The 14,827-nt window shown below is 33.8% G+C and overlaps 1 long non-coding RNA gene across 1 annotated transcript; it reads left to right on the plus strand.

Annotated features, from left to right (window-relative positions):
* Window positions 1-2,568: 2,568 nt before the first annotated feature.
* On the plus strand, window positions 2,569-13,502 carry LOC122230584. Its single transcript, XR_006207575.1, has 3 exons — window positions 2,569-2,681; window positions 4,693-4,745; window positions 13,423-13,502. It is a non-coding gene; the product is annotated as an uncharacterized LOC122230584 (long non-coding RNA).
* The last annotated feature ends 1,325 nt before the right edge of the window (window positions 13,503-14,827 follow it).

Below are 14,827 nucleotides of genomic sequence, written 5' to 3' on the forward strand. Positions count from 1 at the left end.
CACACACCTAAGGATCCAGGTTAACTAAAGGTCCACTCTCTTTTGTCTCTACTGAAGAAGCATGAGTTTCCTCATTTGTAATTGTAGGAGAATAGATCATAGAGAATCACACTCCAGCTTTCAAATGTTTTCAATGCTTTATTCCAAACATGACACATTTCTTTTCACATTTCTTTGGTTAAATAAAGATGCGTATTTATACCCAACTTATGGGAGAAATGAGAAGTATAACTCTTCCATGTGTCTAGAAAAAGTATAATATACATATTGGTGTGAGTGCTAAGATTATCTACCATACCATGTTAACAAAAATTCTACTTTTGGGGTTAAAAGATACATATTGCAGGGCACCTGGGTGGCTCAGTCAGTTAAGCGTCCAAATTGGGCTCAGGTCATGATCTCACAGTTCATGGGTTCAAGCCCCACATCGGGCTCTGTGCTGACAGCTCAGAGCCTGCAGCCTGCTTCAGATTCTGTCTCCATCTCTCTCTGTTCCTCCCCCACTTGTGCACATATTCTCTCTCTCTGTCTCTCAAAAATAAACATTAAAAAAAGATACATATTGCATTTTGTGATAGTTTACCATAGTTTTCAAAATTATTTTTTCAATGATATGTTAATTTTTAGTCTTAGTGCTAGAAATGTATTCTTTTACATTAACACTTGCTTTATTCCCAATGTTCCTCTTTTAAAAAGAACACTCTTGAAGTCTAAACTATTGACAACTCAAAAATCTTTTGGAGACAAAAAGATTATATATTATTGTGAAAATCTGTACTAAGCCCTGATTAAATTTCAGGCATCATATTTCCCTGTATCCATAGCTGAAAATACTTGAATCTTATGTTAGCTTAAGTTCAGTTTTGTCCTTAAAGCCAAAACTTCTCTGAGACAGAGTTTCCTAAATAACTGTAATCCAACATTCAATTATTAGAATTGAGTCACATGATGCTCTTTCATTGTCCTCTTTGCATCCTGGAAATGGTGACTGGATTTCCTTATTATGAGTTATTTTCAACTGTGGATTACTTTCATATAAACAAAAGTTTAAGTACCATGTGGGAGACCTGAGCAAACAAATTGCTTCACTGAAAAAAGATTTAGTGTATGTCATTTGTTAGACACTGTATTGCATACTAATTACTCTAAGGATAGAAAGGCTTATTCACGGCCTTTAAGGAGTTCAAAGTCTACGGGAGAGACTGTCTTGAAGAGTAAAATAATACCTGGCACTAAGAATAAAGTAGGTTTTAGAGGACCTCAGGATACCTAATAACCAAATCTTGATTGTTGGAATAGTCAGGAAAGGGTTCTTACGGGAGGTGATTTGAACCTGGATCTTTTGTGAATACATACTAACATTTTTTTTTATTTATTTATTTTTAATGTTTACTTATTTTTGAGAGAGAGAGAGAGAGAGAGAGAGAGAGAGCGAGCATGAGCAGGGGAGGGTCAGAGACAGAGGGAGGCACAGAATTTGAAGCAGGCTCCAGGCTCTGAGCTGTCAGCACAGAGCCTGACTTGGGGCTCTAACCATGAGCCGGGAGATCATGACCTGAGCTGAAGCTGGATGCTTAACTGACTAAGCCATCCAGGTGCCCCCTTACTCATACTTTTAGAAGTACACACTGTGTCCTTAATAACAATGTTGTTACATGGTATTTAAACTTTTGCTTACATGAATTTAATTTGCAAAATGATAAAATGGACATAATAATGATACACACACACGTGGGTGTATTAAACAAAATAATGCATGTTACATATTTAGTCCAGTGAAGGTTGTACCATGTTGGTAGTGACTTTTTTTTCCCCCAGTGTCACTTTCCTAGGCCTCAGCTCTAACCTTATTGATTACAAGCTCCATCAGACTCTCCAGGTTAAGGTTTATCCTTATTTTTCTACTTTTATTCCCAATGAAGAACTAAATTTGCCTTAACTTTAAGTCTAATAGATAAAATGCTGTTACCTTTTGGCCTGGTCATTATAAATTTCCTGGATGAAGGTTTCCCTATCTCTAGGTTCTCCCCACCTCATAGAAAAATTCTCCATGGTCCTTTAATTTGAGCCTGATGACCTATGGCCTGCTTTAAGGAAAGTATCTCTTTCCATATCCTTTCATGTACAACTGGACTTAACTGACAAAAAATAAATTTGACGTTTTTCTGCATGACTGAAAATAGTTTTGGGGTTCTGTTCTCAGGTTTTCCTAATTATCACTGTCCACTGGAATTTTATGCAACCGAATGTTGTCACTTTCCAAGAAAGAGTCTACCAAAAGTTAACTTTAAAATTGCACCTAGGAGGCCTGGGTGGCTCAGCTGGTTAAGCGTCCGACTTCGGCTCAGGTCATGATCTCGCGGTCTGTGGGTTCGAGCCCCAAGTCGGGCTCTGTGCTGACAGCTCAGAGCCTGCAGCCTGTTTTGGATTCTGTGTCTCCCTCTCTCTCTCTCTGACCCTCCCCTGTTCAGGCTCTGTCTCTCCCTGTCTCAAAAATAAATAAAACGTTAAAAAAATTAAAATTGCACCTAGGACTCACCATTATTCTTTACCTTTGACTAGATGGAGAAGCATATGAGAAGTGCACTGGTGTTTGAAGTGACTTTGAAGAAAAGGTAAAGAGCATGTGATTAATGAAGTGTCTAGTATTTCATTCAGGAAAGGACTGGAAACAGAAACAGGTAAGGACTAATTTCCTGGAATATACTAGCTCATGGAGCACTGGAGTGTGTCTGAATCATTGTATTAATGATTAATTAATCATTGTATTAAATGAATGACTTGGCTGAATAATTCATATCTATTAATGAAAGACAGCTAATTTTGATATACTATTCATATGAACTTTAAAAGAATTGGAACCAACATACTTGAGAACCTAACTAGATTACTTCCTAGACTAGGAGTTTTGAAATGAAGGAAAGGACTCTATAAGAAGATGCCTATGAGAATAGATACCTAACTTTCTCCACCCAGCAAGGAGAAACAACTATCAAATAAATATTTCCAGGACAACCCTCAGTTTCTTTTCCCTGGGTAAATAAGAAAGACAGAATTGTTCATAAGTAAACATAGCATCATTTCAGGGAAGTAACTCAATAAAAAAAAGGAAAAGACAAGAAAAAGAAAAGAAAAGAAGCTCTTCCCATGCTAGTTAAATTCATATTAATTCACTTTAGAAAGAGAGAAGCCTTTTACATCACAAAGAAAAATGAGTTTTAAAAGAAAACACCAGTTAAAGTTAGCTTTACCCTAATGTAACCTGACATTCAACCAACAAAACAAACGATCTGAGAGCAAAATACTTTCCTGTTTGATGGACTCGTGATGGTGGAAAAGAAAGGAAATGGAATAACTTTTAATGTCATTAAGTGATTCTTTCATAGAGTACATAAAGCTCAATAAAAGGTATAATGAGTCAAAGGATTTGGAACTTTAGGAAATTAGGTCATGTTAAATTATTTTGAGAGCATATCTCAGTAACTAAAAAAACTCAACAAGAAAAATAATAATAGTAAGATATGATATTCATATGAAATTCAAACTAAAAAATAATTCTATCTAATTTAATCCTCAAAGCATCACTAAAATGTGTGGTGTAATTATATTGACTATAAACATGGGAAAACTTACAATCTAAGACTACTGATGCTTCTATAAGGATTGATTCTACACCCTAGTTTGCTCAGAAAGGTAGTGGTTTATGCTTATTTTTGTGAAATTATACAATAGGTATAAAATACTTAGGAAGTGGATGTTGGGCATCCCAGCTGTAGAAAGAAATATGAATGGCCTTGCCAAACTGCTTACCATTTTCTGTAATTCAAATGAGGGCATGGATCTAGGATTTATGATTTGAAATCTATAAAAATGATAGAGACTCTTTTAGAAATGTACAACATTATGAAAACAAAATAAGTACAAAATAAATAAATATAACATTTTCCCAAATCTAGAAAAATTGTGTAATACATTTATTAATTTACTGTGTGATATACTTTTAATGACTCATTTTGGATGCTAATGTAATCAGCAATTCTGAACGAAACATGCAAATGAACATACAAAGTTAATCTCAAATTATAGCATATACCAGAATAATTCAAATACATTTTTAAATTGCTACTATGTTGTTCTGAGCTGCATAACTGTTTATTCAATTAATCTTATGCTACCTACATTTACTTCTTGACAAACACATGTAGGAGACTTCTCATTGGAGTACTTCTTTCTTCAAACCATAGTATCATACATGGTAACATTTTGGCAGGTTGTTTGTCTGAAATAGACAGTCTTCATCACAAAGGATGCATTAGATGTACTAAGGCATGATCTGATGTGTTGAGATGAAAAATTCATGAAACTCAATGCACAGACAGGCTTGCTGTTTATAAACCCCTTCTGTTTTTTTCTTTAAAACACAATTCTGATAAGCTTTATTTTTTTCTAAGGGTGTATGTATATGTGTGTTTGTGACATTTATTGCTGCGTATTTTATATTAAGTGTATATTCCTATATTCCTCCCTGGAGAGAATTTCCATTATGACTAATGTCAATAAAAACTGAATCCTCCACTTACAGCTTTCCACATCTGAGGACTGGAAGAATTTTTCATAAATTAGTTTCTCATTCCTTACTTGTCAAATCTCATTTCTCCACTCCTCACATTATACTGATGCTTGGCTCGGCAGGTCCTGCTCAGGAATGTGGCCTTTGGTGCTTCACTTTTATGACGTGACATCAGGTATGTCTGGATAGTACGCAGCAGAGTTTCTATGATTTTATTCCTACACCATGAAAACACATAATAACTAAAATGTACACAAAAGGGACTCCAAATCATGTGAATATAGCTCAGTACACCTTAACTAAATGTGCTTGCAATGAAAATTCTGCTAGTTTCCAGAAAAGCATGTAAGTTTTCTAACATCACCCAACAAGAGGAAAAAACTGGTAGAAGTGGGAATCAAAAAGAGAGTGATTTTAACATAGGGTGGTTAAAATACCCTACTTTTGCAACTTAAAAACATTGTGAATACATCGCTAGAACTACTTCTAGGACATACAAATTGAAGAAATTTGAAGCTTACGCTTCATTTGCGTCATGGGGTTTTGCCACTGAAATAAATCTGCAATTCTTATTTCATTCTATATGCTGATAGCATTTTTAAATCTTTTTTATGTTACTTTCTTTTTTCAATGCTTCAAGTTTTTATTTAAATTCTAGATAATGTATAGTATAATATTGGTTTCAGGAGTAGAATTTAGTGATTCATCACTGATATATAATACCCAGTGTTCACACTCTTTTGGAAGCAATGGAATAAAAAAAAAGAGTAAGTTTCATAATCAATTATGCACTAAATGTATTTTTCTTTACAAAAAAGAATGACCTATTCTGAAATATCAGTTGTACTGGGGTTGAGAAAACCTGATAAATCTAGAAACTGTAAGGGAATTGAGTAAAATTTGAGGACCATGATTTTTGAACCATCTAGTGAACATTCAAAAGAATCATACATAGATAACTTATTTCACAAATGTTACCCTATGAAAATATTTGTCAAAGACAAGTTTTCCAAATGGATAAAGGTAGTAGCTCTGAAAATACTTAACACTGAAATATTTACACATTCATATATAAAAATTAGAATTAATAACCCTGCCCACTTCTGTAGTAATTTCTTGAGTTTTATATGTTAGATTATCTCATTAGGAAATACACAGAATCTCAGAACCATAGAGTATGAACATGTGTAGGGCTCAATTTCACTTACATCCAGAGGTTTCTCTCAAGGGAAATAGGGTACTTAAACTGACATATTTTCCAAAGTAGCTTAGAGTCTGTCAAACAACTTTCTCTGTTTTATGACCACTCAGGAGTGTGCCTGGTTTACGCCTCCAAAGTTAAGTTTCTGAAACAAGACAGGGTTTCTAAACTCTAGTTTAACTCATTTTACTGACTCAGCATTTCTGCATCTGCTGCTGTGGAAATAAATTTAAAAAGTTAATTCCATTTAATTACTGGCTGCTTTGTTTTCATGACTATGTAAGAAAGCACTTTTTATGATACATGTTTATTCTACTGAAGAGTCTCTCCACCATAAAATAGTTTTAAAATCTTCCTTACAATATACCATTAGCATTCCTCAAAATAACTGCTTCAAAGTACATTTTATATCATTTACATATATCTTTATTGACCCATTGAACCTGAAATGTCGAATACAGTAGCCACTAATTACATATTACTTTTGAGCACTTGAAATGTAGATAGTACAAACTGAGATATGAAGAAAAGAATATAAAATATCTCAGTAATTTTTATATTCATTACCTTTTGAAATAATATTTTGCCTATAGTAATAAATAATTCAAGTTGATTTACCTGTTTTACTTTTTGAAAGTTACCACTGGGAAACTTAAAATTACCTATGTGAAAAAAATAATAAAATAAAATATCTATGTTATTTTAATATATTTCTACTGAATAGTGATGCACTAAACTATGAAGTCTACAAAGTAGGGCCTAATTGTCTCAATAATCTTTGTGTTTCTCATACCTAGCACAGTAATCATCTAATTAATTTATATGTTAAATGAATTACATAGAGAATAATACTGATAGTAAAAGAATATTGATATAAAATATGTCATTCTACAGTGAAACACAAGTCAAGTTCCATGGGTTTGTTGAAATATGTGAATACTAAAAATAAGAAACTGGAGTGTAGATTCTTGAAAAAATAGTTTTGGAATTGTAAGGATAAAAATGGCTTAAAAAGAGAATGCAACATGCACAGAAGGAAAAGAAAAGCATTATAGTATATACTTTAAGATTCTTGGGATCAGACATTTTAGACCACATTCAGAACAAAAACAAATACTGCGACCCTTTAAAGATTAACTAAAAGTTACCTACTGTCTTGCAACCTTTTGACCATATTTATAATTTATAATATCAAGATGGGTAGCTTTCTATTTTTCGGATTATTTAACTGATAATATAGATCATCTCTATTCCAAATGATGGCCTTGATGAGGGTCATGAAGTTTCTTAGCTAGTGGGTTATCTCTGTAGTCTACATCCACTCATTTGCAGCCAACTTCGAATCAAGAAATAGAGAAGAAAATAAGATTCCCCATTGTCTTCCTCCCCAGTCTCCTTGGCTTCAGTTCAGGCATTTCATTTGTGGGAATGGATCCCAGTTGCCTCAAGGTAAGGACTATCTGTGGGCAACACAATAAATTGAACCGTATTGGATAAAGTCAGCATGCCATTAGCTTGCTTACTGCCTACAGAAATTGCAAGTTTTACTGAAAAGGAGATTTACATTTTAATTTGGAGTCTCTTGGTCCCAGAGCACACGCATACTTCCTGTCAGGAATCGTGGCTCTGCAAAGAGATATTAGGAAAAGCAGCAGATCACAAAAGACAAGAATGCTTAAAATTGTGGTTCAACTTAATATTCCTTGAGGGAAACCTGATACAGCTAACTTAATCCATAAGTGGAGGCTTTTATTTTGTTTCTGTGTAGAGGGGTTTGAGAAAGGAGAACAAAATAAAATTGCAGTTTGTATTATGTGTTACGTCTATCCTACATGTAATCGAAATTAATCTTTAGGACAATCCTGTGATGAATATATTATTTTAGGAAAAGCCATTGAGAAGACTTGACAGCCAGTTGACTGCTGAGCTGGACCCTGGCAATCAGAGATTTGTGACCTGTCCCAGGAATATGCATTCCACTTGCTTTTCCCGCTCGCAGGAGCTTCCCAAGAATACAGCCTTAAAATAGTGATGTGTTCTTAAGAACATCTGGAAGGCATTCATGACTTAACTCAGTTAAGTCCTCTATATAAACTTTTAAGATTTGGTGGGAAGGTGTGGAGATCTTTTCTTTTTGCAGCCGTCCAAGACAAGCTTCCTGTGTTAAGTTCCCTTGCTTCTTAAACCTGCCACTTACCAATCTTGTTCGGCCTCTTTCGTCTCCCCCTGCCTTTGCCCTGATTTCAGATTTCACCCAGGAAGCTCCAAAGGAGGTTATAAATCAATGATAGTGTTATCCCTATTTTAGATAAAATAAATGAGATCAACTTCATGCCTTGATTACCCTCCTATCTAATCTGAAACTTATTTTTCCTTTTACATCCCCATTTCTTTTAATAATAGTTTGTCTTCAGGATAAAATAGGCAGTGTGTCCCAAAACTGAAGGAATGTATTTAACAGAATAAACACCTTTTTTCTACAGTCCTGTGCTTGATTTATTTCATCTTTCAACCAGAGCAAATTGGACTGGCTTTCAGTGGAGACTCTCAGGGAAGGCTAACTGACCCATACATTTCTGCCGAATAACTTTTCCACTGAGGAGTTGGAGACAATGCTCCTATAACTCCAAACTCCTTAATAATATTATCATGCTTCATATATGGGGTTTATCTAGCACAAATATACCTACTTGGCCTGATTCCATTATTTAGTAACTTTGACAAAGATCAGCTTTAACTAATTCTGAGTAGTTTTCATCTTCTCTTTAGGAATTTATTAACTAAGCCCCCAAATAGATCAAGTTAACCAAATGGAATAAATTTGGCTTAAAAACACAATCAAAATGTGATAAATACAAAAGGATTGAACAGTAAAATAAGGGAAATGCATACTGAATCAAAGAATTGCATCACTAAGTGATATTGGGAAAACAGCTTATCACTGGTTTGGTGCTGGGAATGGCATTAGCCAAAATCATCAAACAATGAACCTCAACGGTGTTTATTTAAAACTGTCACCAGATGTTAGAATACAATTCTAGATGGCCTTCAAGTTTAATTGCAACAGGCATTTATATTTCTAACTAAAGTTCTCTTTCTTTCTTAGTTGATATTAATCTTTTACTCTGATGGTGAGCAAGATACCCAACATTGATGATTATCAGTTGTATTCTAAAATGGGAATAATAGTGACTTATGGGATTATTTGATAATTAATGTAAGAATGAACATGTAGAACCACAGTACTCTATCAGTAATTATTAGCTCTATTTCTCCATCAATATTAATTGTCATGGTTCCTCCATCCCTCAATTTCCAAGTGCTAATTTATATTCATTCTTCAATTTATACACAGGAGTACATGCATCTGTTTATAAGGTTATTATAAGGTTTCTCTCCAACATGAAATATTTAGCATGTGCTAGCAAAGGGACATTTCTCAAAATATGAAGATCACACCTTCTTATTTACATATAATTCTGATTAATATTTACTATACCCAAGATAGAGTATCAAGCCCCCCCCCCCCATCTTCAGTCATATTCAGTAAATCACTCACTCTCTTTATATGGAGCATTTGAGTTTCTACATGGAAAAAGGATTAAAATATTAAAAATAATTGATAAAATTATATTAGATGTAGATCTACCTATATGTATTGGATATTTGACAGTACAGCCATAGTATTTGAAAATGTGGTTCTGATTTCAGAAAGAAGACCTGGATCCAAATCCTTTATAATCGTTTTAGTAGCTATAGGATATTGACAAAATGCTATACATTTAAGCCTCAGTTTTCTGAACTATAAAATGGAGATAATTAACAACTATAATTTACAAATTGCTTATCATATGCAAATAACTCATTTAATCCTCACAACAGTCTTAATAGTACATATTATTACTTTCATGTTATTGATAACTAACACATAAAGTGGTAAATAAGATCACAAAGCTCATTATCGATTGGTAGAGCAAAAAATAGAGCATGTGCATCTGACTCTAAAGCCAATCTAATTAACTACTCTATTGATACCTATTGCATTAGCTTGGTTTGACTATAAAGTGAAATCATATATGTAAAGAACTTAGCATACTCTCTGGTACACAGTAAAAAACTGCAAGTACAATAATATAGATAACGGGGCACCTAGGTGGCTCAGTCAGTTAAGTGTCTGACTCTAGATTTCAGCTCAGGTCTCACAAACTGTGAGATCAAATCAGCACAGATTCTGCTTGGCATTCTCTCTCCGTCTTTCTCTGCCTTTCCCCTGCTTGTTCTCTCCCCCGCTCTCTCTCAAAATAAATAGAGAAACATTAAAAAATAATAATAGCAATAACTATTGTAGTTATTATCAATATAGGATTGTGTTAAGAGCAAAATAAATCAAAAGTACAATGCTACATGTTTGTCACATCGGGAACACATCACAACAAGGCAAAGATGAATTTAGAATGGCATTTTACTAGATTATGTACGAATCATCTCTGAGTCTTTCCATTGAACTATATTGGGTTGCAAATTACAGACTATTTTGTAAGAATAATCACTCCTCTTCACACCCAGTCCTGAAAAATGCACCTTATACTTTTCCCCATATTATAGTTACTTAAGTAAGATTAGTCACAAAATATTTAATTATATTTCCAAAGTCTGAGAATAATTTAAGAAACTGTAATATTCCCTTGTTTTTTTTAGTGTCAATAATATTATCTTCATGTTAGAATTTTTCCTGCCAAACTAACATTGAAATATGCAATTTACCTGAAAAAGAATTCTCAGAATGACAATTAAGTTATCCTGCAGATGCAAGAAATCCCCTTCTTCATTAACACACCAAAGAGAACACATAATCAGCTTCTGAGTGAACAACTCCAATAATATTAAATAATTCCCTGGCTCATAATTCAATGGAAGTACAATGGAACTATAATTCACATTTTAAAATCCCAAGTAGCCTTCTGCTTCTACATAAAAGTGTCATGTAAACCAGCATCATTGTTAATAAACGGCAAAGCCAGAGGTCCCTGACTGTGTGAGTGCTAGTCGGAGGCTCAGCCTCCCTGTATCATATTTCAAAATCAGTTCTTTTCATTTTTTCTTCTCTCAAGAAGCTTAACAATATAGAATGTGTGAAAATCATTCTCAGCTTCCACATGATGTTCTTTATTAATGTATTGTACACACACAATGGTTGGGCTCTGTTATAAAGCTGATGTCCAAGGACTAGCAAACTTCTGGTATACAGACATTCTCAAAAATATGGCGAGAATTTTTTTTATTACTTTAAACCCCATGCACAGAATTTCTACATCATCTGTCTTTACCTAAACTACCATCAAACCCTGGAAAGTAACGACATAATGGAGGTTTGCTACAATGAATGTTATTTGTGCAATTCTCCACACTCTTCCAGTTTGCAAGAAACAGAATCATTCAGTTTATATCTAGAAATGCAGGTTAATAATATGGATACATTTGGATATGAGGATAGCAGAAAACTTGACCCTGTGGCTAAGTTTCACAGTCTGCAATATCATTATAACACACAGGAGTAGTTCTAGAATGTTGATAACAATTCTACTGATTAACTTCTGGAGAACAATAGTTCCCACAGAAGATTGAAATTTTTATTGAAAACTTAGTACTCAAGCATTTCCCAACCTGCAAGACAATATGATTACCTAAATTTGGTTATTACCATCTTTTTGGGACAATTTTATTTAACCAGACCATTTCTTAGGCTAAGGCTAATGGCAAGTGTACACATGGATGCATACAAACATATACACCCACATTGTATATATACATGCAATCACTGCCTAGTTTTGGTGAAAACTAGCTGTGACCTGATAATAAAGTCATTCTAGAACCTAGTTACATGTATGTAAATACAAATAAACTACCACCTCTTGAGGATATTGTAAAAGCAGTTATTCTCAGAAAGAATGTGAAACCAAAGCACACAAATAAAACAAAATAGACTCTTTTTTAGACCATTGTCAGCTTCTGAAACCTAACTCTAAAATACTTTTTAAAATCTGTAATGTTCTAATATGATGTATGTGTCCATTCCAGTTCATTATTTTGTCTGTTCATACACAGTAATTCTAGTAAATGAGAATTTTTAACTGTCTTTTGGTATAAAAATTAATGACCTCAAGGATTATCCCTCATTCATGAACAACAAGGCTGTTAAAATATAAAAGTGTCTTGTCAAAAGTTATGGAAATGCAGAAACAGTCTTCTTGGTGGTATGAAAATGTTCATTATTCCAATTCATATTTGTTTTCCTCCACTATGAATCTTGCAGTTTTTATTTCCTTCTGCTTACTCTTTCCCTTTTCAATAAGCTAACAAAATATAATTGAAAAAAGCTGTAGCACTGAGTCTGAAAAGGTCTTCTATTTTATAGGTTCTTACGAAAAAATAAATTGAAGATACTTTAAATTGCTTCATTTAAGGAAAAGAAATATTTGCTTTGTCACCCACCATAGTTTTTACAGATCATATTAAATAAAATTATTCATTGATTCATTTTTATATTAAACACGATGAAATTACTCAGTTAATTAGAGGGAGAATTTAGATAATTCCTGCTATATTGCATCTAAACTTTAGTAAAGAATGTGTCAGGTTTTATTTTTTAATTCAGGGAAAATATTGTAGGTAAATGTATAACCAAAAATATGTTGTATTTTTCAAGGTATTATGTTTTTTTCTTGAACAAGAACTGTAAATTATCCTTTATAAATATATTTATATACATCAATTTATAAGAAATAAAAGTGATAGAAATTAATGGTCTGCAAAACATCATCTCTCTCAGTAACGGTGTGTAAATCATTTTAAGCTGATATCTCTCCTAAAAGACTGAGTTTTTTCGTTCAAGTTTTTCTTTGTTTAAAAGAGTCATCATCTCATTTTGAGTAATGTGGGGTTACCTGTTTTGACCCTGTGTCTCTTAGATCTTGTAGGTCTCATTTTTTAGATATTTCTCAACTTTAGTTGGTGGCTAACCAGAAATGTAGAAAATAGAGTAAAAAACACCTCAGTTTAATTTTCTCTTGGACAATATTTGTATGCAAATTAGAGACCTATATGTTGGGTATATGGCTCATTGTTCACTATGTGTATAGTGATGCATATAGTGTGATAGTTCTCAAATGTTAGGAGATGGGGAAGAAAAGGTAGGGAATTTCTCTCCAGAATATCTATGTTTATGCCTTTATGCCCACAGTGTATCTCATAATGTCATAATCATAATAGAAACTTGGGTCATGGGTATTTTGATGACACTTCCAAGGCGATGCAAAAATGCCGCCCACAGAACCTTTCTTGAGGACCACCAGCCTTGATTATGAATCGTATGATGAAACAATTATATAAGAACACTGTTAATAAACTCTGACAGACATTGGTAGCGGCCTAGTCAAAATCTCATCTCCTACTTGGAGAAAGTAGTATGCCTACTTACTTCCAAGGCTATGCGATTGGCATAGCCATGTCACAGTCTTGCAAATGCCTTGTAAAAGAGTTGTGGGTATAAACTTCAGGGAAAATCTTTGTGTTCCTGATAAAAAGGGGCAGATGCAACCAACACAGGATTACACTTTTGTTACTTTCTTTCTTTCTGATCTCTGAAATGCAGATAAGCTACCTGAAGGTGGAAAGCATCTTGTGATACACCTATGTATGGCAGAGGAGATAGAAGGAGCTATCAAGCCCACACCGAAGTTCCTACTTCCAGATTGCTTTTTAAGTAAGGAAACTAAGACTGTTATTTGTTTAAGACCTCATCAGGTTTCTGTTACATGCACCTAAATACATTCCTGAGTAGTACATCAACAAAATATTTTTGTTCTTTAAAGGATCACACCACAATTCTGCTTCATATCAAAATATGGGGAAAAAATCTGTTCCTCCTATATCTCCCTACTTGTCCTATTTTTAATATCCATTCCTCAAACCAGCTACATTTATCTTATTTTATTTCACTTAAGTCTTCCTTTGATATTTCTCTATAACTAATAATTTGTACAATATTTTTAGGGGGCCAACTAAAGTGCACAGTGGTATTTAAGTCCTGTCTACACCTAAAATTAATATGAAAGAGTCAAGTTAGCCTGGGAAACCCCAGATTTCTGAAAATCTTTCTTTGATTGAATCAGTAAAGTATTTAATTATCAATTATTTTTATTTTATTATCCTTGATTTCACTATCCATGATTTATCCATCATTTTAAATATAAATATATTTAATTATCCATGATCCAGCATTCTGGAAACACATGTATTTTGAGTATTTTTTGGTGGGGGAAGCAATATGCTGGATAAGAGCTCCTCAAAGATGCTCACATTCTAGTATCTGGAAACTGAATGAGTTAGCTCACTTATTAAAGGGGTGCTATAGGTGTGATTAATTTAAGAATTTTGAGATAAGTAGGCTGGATTATCCAGGTGGGCTCAGTGTACTTGTAAGGTCTTTGTAAGTGGGAAGGAGAAAGGAAATTGGAGTGGTGTGGCCAGGAGCCAAGGAATGCCAGCAACTTCTAGAAGCTAGAAGTAAGTAGTAGATTCTCTTGTAGAGCCTCCAGAAGGAATCAACTGTGCTGATACCTTGAGTTTAGCTCTTTAAGACTCAGTTTGGACTTCTGGCCTCCAGAACTGAAAGGTAATACTTTGTGTTGTTTAAGCCACTAAATTTATGGTGATTTGTTGCAGCAGCTATTGTAAACTAATATGGTGTGGGGTGGGGCAGGATGGAACACAGGAAGAACATTTTGTACCCCCAAACAGTGGATATTTTTCTATAGATGTAATTTTGTTCACAGGTGTTAATAGGTAACAAGAAAAACTATTTCTGAGCTATACAATATTTATTAGCTTATCCATACATCCATTTATTGGTTCAAACAGTGTTTGTTTTAAAACTTGTCTCCCAAAGAAGTCACTGAAATAAATATGTTTGGAAGGCATACTGGGAAAATCACTTTTGAGCCTTAATCTCATTTACCCATTTTTTTTTCTTTTCTTTTTTTCTTAATGTTTATTTT

This window comes from Panthera tigris, chromosome C2, assembly GCF_018350195.1.
Source record: "Panthera tigris isolate Pti1 chromosome C2, P.tigris_Pti1_mat1.1, whole genome shotgun sequence".
Taxonomy (NCBI): domain Eukaryota; kingdom Metazoa; phylum Chordata; class Mammalia; order Carnivora; family Felidae; genus Panthera; species Panthera tigris.